Source organism: Ochotona princeps, chromosome 2 (assembly GCF_030435755.1).
Source record: "Ochotona princeps isolate mOchPri1 chromosome 2, mOchPri1.hap1, whole genome shotgun sequence".
NCBI lineage: Eukaryota > Metazoa > Chordata > Mammalia > Lagomorpha > Ochotonidae > Ochotona > Ochotona princeps.
This window is the reverse complement of record NC_080833.1, coordinates 30,461,925-30,467,924: the sequence shown is the minus strand read 5'-3', so window position 1 is coordinate 30,467,924 and position 6,000 is coordinate 30,461,925.

The following is a 6,000-nucleotide window of genomic DNA, read 5'->3' as shown; positions in this document are numbered from 1 at the left end:
CTGTTCATGTCCTCTTCTGATCCAGCTCCCTGTTTATGGCCTAGGGAAAAAAAGCTGAGGATGGTCCAAAAGCCTTGGGACCCTGCACCCACATGGGAGACCCAGAAGAAGTTCCTGGCTTCGGATCTCCAGCCATTGTGGCCATTTGGGGAGTTGAACCAGTGGATGGAAGATATCTTTCTCTGTACTACCCCACCCCCATCCCACAACCAGTGAGAGTTGGAATGGGTGCGGGCTTGTCAGGCAAGGTCATAGCACCCACTGGTGAATGCCAAGACTGGAAGTGGGCCCTCTAAGACTGGGCTGAACACCCACCAGCACATGGAAATTGGGTAACTCAGCTCACGGCTCTTGATTGTGATCAGGAGACCCAATGCTAGGGACAGTCCAGGTCAAGGTGGACTACATTGTTTGTTATCATATATGTGGGCTAGGCCTGGGAGTAGGCTGGACTGGGCCAGTCCACAGCGCCTGTTGACAGTTGTGAGAGCCAGGATAGGATGTAGGCTGGGCTGGGTTGGGCCACAATACCTACCAGTTTACATGAGAGCTGGAACTGGGAGCTGGCTGGGCTGGGCTATGCTGCAGCACCTGCCAACATAAGCTGGGACTGGGGACAGACTAGGTAGAGCCAGGCCGCAACACCCACTGGTGAATGCCAAAGTGGGAAAGGCCATGCCAGACTGGGCTGCAGCACCCACTGACATAGTACAAGACCCAGGGCTGGGGCAAGCCTATTAGGGGAACTTCAGGAACTACCTTGCTAGGCTACTGCTCCCACTGGTGAGCGTGAGAGCTAGGCCTGGGGGTGGTTCAGGCTGAGCAGGCTGCAACACCCATCAGCCTGCATGTGAGCTGGTTTTGGGGGTGCGGGTTAGGCCAGGCTGCTGCATCCGTTGTCCCATGCAAGAGCCAGAATAAGTGCAGGTCAGCTGGGCTGTACCATAACACCCACTGGCAAGTGCCAGATCTGGGTGCAAGTCATGGCAGGCTGGACCACAGTGCCCTCTAGCAAGCACAAGAACTGGGATTGAGAATATGCCTAGAAGTAGAACTCTGAGCATTCCTCTGCTGAGCTGCTATTCCTGCTGGTGAGCATGAGAGACAGACCTGGGAGCAGACTAGGTTGGACAAGGTTACAGCATCTGTCAACATATATGTGTGCTGGACCAACATATATATAAGCACCTGTCAACATATATATATATGCTGGGAGTGGGTTGGGTATGTATAAGAGCCAGATGGGTATGTATAAGAGCCAGATGGCATGTGGGACAGACCAGACTAGACTTCTGCGCATGCCAGGGCTGGGGACAGGCCTGGTGGGAGGTTATTAGGGGTTGCTCCAACTAGGCAACAGTTCCTGAGAGTGTGCATAAGAGTTGGGCTTGTGGCAGGCTGCATTGGATGAGGCAACAGTGCTTATGAGTTTGCATGGGAGGTGGGATTGGGAGCAGAACTGACTAAGCAGCTGCATCCACCTGTACCTGTGTTGGCTGGTGCAGGTGACAACTGATCCTGACCCTGCACCAACTGGCATACACAAGAATCAAGTCTGAGATCACTCCATGCAAGGTTTCTTGAGGGACTTCCTGATCAAATTGCTAAACTCAAACTCCAACCACAGGGAAAATCACAGTATATATGGTCCAACCTTGAAGTGCATGTAACACAACTGGATCTCCTCAATTGATGACGCCTGTGCAGTGAAGAGCAGGCTCAGATGAGCATGGGGGACATGTCCCAGCTCATCTGTGACAGCAGAGAATGTCAAGTGCCTCTTCAGAGGATGGAAAACAGAATAGGTTGGACAACTCTCTTGGCAAAGCTTTACATCTACTTTCTGAGTCTGTGGATGCACTAAGGTGGTCTTTGTTAATCATTAGATTTGGAAAGATTTTTTCAACCCTGGAGATTTTTCAATATCTCAGAACTGTCAAAACCACTCAAGTAGCATCCGTGGAACATTCTCCCCCATATTGAGGTCTCTAAGGTGACATCAAGGGCCAGGCGCAATAGCGCAGTGGCTAAAGTCCTCACCTTGCACGCACCGGGATCCCATATGGGCATTGGTTCTAATCCCGGCAGCTCCACTTCCCATCCAGCTCCCTGCTTGTGGCCTGGGAAAGCAGTCGAGGAAGGCCCAAAACCTTGGGACCCTGCACCCGTGTGAGAAACCCGGAAGAACTCCTGGCTCCAGACTGGCTCAGCTCCAGCCATTGCGGCTGCTTGGGGAGTGAATCATCGGACAGAAGATCTTCCTCTCTGTGCTCTGCCTTTCCAATAAAAATGAATAAATATTTTTTAAAAAAAGGATGATATCAAAGAACCATTCCTGGGTGTTGCTGTAGTTTGGCAGCAAGAAGTGGCCCCCTCCCCTTTCACCTGCTCTTGCAGATATAGGAGAAAAAAAAGAGAGAGAAAAAAACCAACAACATTTGTCACACCCTCCTTCCTCCATATCTGAATCCTCCCCACATGGGCATTTATCACCTTCAACTATATACACAACATCAAAAATAAATTAATTTTTAAACCAATTTTTCCATAAAAAAGAAACAAATGAGCAAAAGGTTTGAATGGCTATTTCATCAAAGAAGATGCACAATTAGTGGTTAAATATTCAGGTGAAAAGATGTTCAACATTATTAATCGTTAAAGAAATCCAAATCAGTCTCACATTCATTGAAGATGGCGATAATAATAAAACCTGAAAATAACACATAATGGTGAGGATGTGCAGAAATTGAAGCGCTCAGGGTGGGCATTTGGCACAGTGGTTAAAACATCATTTGGAGGGGCCCGGCGGCGTGGCCTAGCGGCTAAAGTCCTCGCCTTGAAAGCCCCGGGATCCCATATGGGCGCCGGTTCTAATCCCGGCAGTCCCACTTCCCATCCAGCTCCCTGCTTGTGGCCTGGGAAAGCAGTCGAGGACGGCCCAAAGCTTTGGGACCCTGCACCCGCGTGGGAGACCCGGAAGAGGTTCCTGGTCCCGGCATCGGATTGGCGCGTACCGGCCCGTTGCGGCTCACTTAGGGAGTGAAACATCGGACGGAAGATCTTCCTCTCTGTCTCTCCTCCTCTCTGTATATCCGGCTTTCCAAAAATAATAAAATCTTAAAAAAAAAAATCATTTGGAATATCCTCATCTCTTATTAGTAATAGCAGTTCCAATTCCTTTTTTTTTAGATTTATTTATTTATTTTATTTGAAATAAATGTACAGAGAGGAGAGACAGGAAGATCTTTCATTTGCTGGCTCACTTCCTAGTGGCCACAATGGCTGCAGCTGAGCCAATCTGAAGCCAGGAGCTTCCTCCAGGTCTCCCATGTGGGTGCAGGATCCCAAAGTCTTGGGTTGTCTTCCATTGCTTTCCCAGGCAACAAGGGAAATGGAGCAGCCAGGATACAAACCAGCAACCATATCAGATCCTAGCACATGCAAGGCAAGGACTTCAGCCCCTAGGCTATTGTGCCGGGCCCAGCAGCTCCACTTTCGATCCAACTTCCTGCTAATTCACAATCCAGGAAGCAGCAAATAATGGTTCAGTACTTAGACGCCTGCCATCTATCTGGGAGGTTTTTGGACTGAGTTCCCAGCTCCTGACTTGGACCCAGTCCAACCTGACTGTGTATGATATTTAGGAAAAGAACCAGCTGATGGAAGATCTCTCTTTGTCTTGCTACCTTTCAAATAAATACATACTTTTAATTAAAGAAATAAATTGGAATCCTTATAAATTGCTCATTGAAGGTAAAATGGTAGAGCCACTATGGAAAAGATTGGTCATATTATCCACAATTCCAGTACTTCAAGAGAGTTCAAAATATAGATATAAATTTAGATATTTTAAAGATTTGTTTATTTTTATTTGAAAAGCAGATTTACAGAAAGAGAAGGGGAGGTAGGAAGCGAAAGAGAGAGATTTTTCACCAGCTAATTCACTCCCCAAATGGCTGCAACAGTCAGAGCTGAGCTGATCCAAAACCAGGAATGCCCATCAGTGGAGGATTGGATAAGAAAGCTATGGTTCATCTACTCCATGGAATACTACTCAGCTATTAAAAAAAACAAAATGCAGTTCTTTGTGGCCAAATGGGCCAAACTGGAAACCATAATGCTAAGGGAAATGAGCCAATCCCAAAAGGTTACATACCACATGTTTGCTTTAATTTAAGATGATATGATGTTATGTATACACATTATGTTATGTATGTTATATGTTGTGTATAAACTAAAATTGAAATGTCAATGAGGTGGTCACAGAAGGTGGTTAAGAACTCGCATTTATTTTTAGCATGTTGGTTGCTCATTACTATGTCAATTAATTCCAAAATGATGTAAATTTTTGCTGATGGTATGTTGGAGCTTTTAATTGATCGGGATGATACTCTGCTGGCTCTGTCTTCAAACCAGAGAGGGTCTCCCCAAGAAGCCATTGAACTTGACTGGACAATAAGATGCTGGACTCTAGGTTTGGTATATGCTTGCAATGAGGGAATCTCAACTGAACTTGAACTGTGGTTATGCAGCAGGGTGGAGGCATCCACCATGGGGGGAGGGTTTGGGGAGGGTTTGGGGAGAATCCCAGTACCTATGAAACTGTCACATAATACAATGTAATTAATGAATAAAAAATTAAAAAAAAATTTTTTAAGGATTTATTTATTTATTATTGCAAAGTCAGATATGCAGAGAGGAGGAGAGACAGAGAGGAAGATCTTCCATCCCATGATTCACTCCCCAAGTGACCACAAGGGCCGATGGGCGCCAATCTGAAGCCAGGAACCAGGAACCTCTTCTGGGTCTCCCACGCAGGTGCAGAATCCCAAGGCTTTTGGTCGTCCTCGACTGCTTTCCCAGGCCACAAGCAGGGAGCTGGATGGGAAGTGGTGCTGCCAGGATTAGAACTGGCACCCATATGGGACCCTGGCGTGTTCAAGGTGAGGACTTTAGCCACTAGGCCACGGCACCGGGCCTGTAACAAGCAACTTCTTACAGCTCTTCCACATGGGTGCAAGGACCCAAAGACTTGGATCCTTGTCCACTACCTTTCCATGACCCAGCAGGGAGCTAGATTGGAAGTGGGACAGCTAGGACTCGAACTCGAGCCCATGTGGGATGCCAGTGCTGCAGACAGAAGCTTGCTAAGCCATTGTGCCATCCCCAAAGACACACACACAAAAAAACTTATACACTGAGGTTGATAGCAGCATTATTGATAAGAGCCAAAATGCAGAATCTATCCAAATGTCCATCTGTGGATGAATGGATAAGAATATGTCATCCACATGTACAAGAACTAAATGGGATGTGGGACAAACTGGACAAGTCTGTGGTACATACTGGCAAGCATGGGAACCAGGGTAGGGGGCAGGCCTGGTGGGGGTTATGGGGAGTTGCCCCAACTAGGCTGCAGCTCCCACTGATTTGCATGAGGACCGAGCATGAAGTGGGCAGGATTGGGCTAGACTACAACACTCATTGGTTCCTGTGGAAGACGGGGCTGAAAACAGAACTGACCCAGCAATTGCAACCACCAGCATATGCATAAGCTGATTGGGGCGACGGACTGTGCCGGACCCTGTACTGGCATGCACACACAAGAATCAGGTCTGGGATCACCTCAGATGAAGTTTTTTTGGGGATCCCTCCAACTGAACTGCTGATCACAGAACCCCAACCAGGAAGAGACTATGTCAGCCAGTGGATTCTGAAGAGATTTCATTGTGCTTGGAGCAGCGAGATTGGCAGCAATTCAGAACTGTTGAACTACCAAAACTGCATGAGCAGGACCCTCAGAGCATGCCCCACGTCGGGGACCTGGGATGTGTGGGAGGCTGGGTGAGGGTTTTCCCTTTGTCTCTTCCCTTATCCCAGATACGGGGGGGAAAATAATATTAATGTGGAAACAATGGTCTTATTCACTTTCCTGTAGTCCTTGACCCTTTGTGCACTAATCAACTACGTAAAGATTCCCAAAATACAATAATTAAAAAG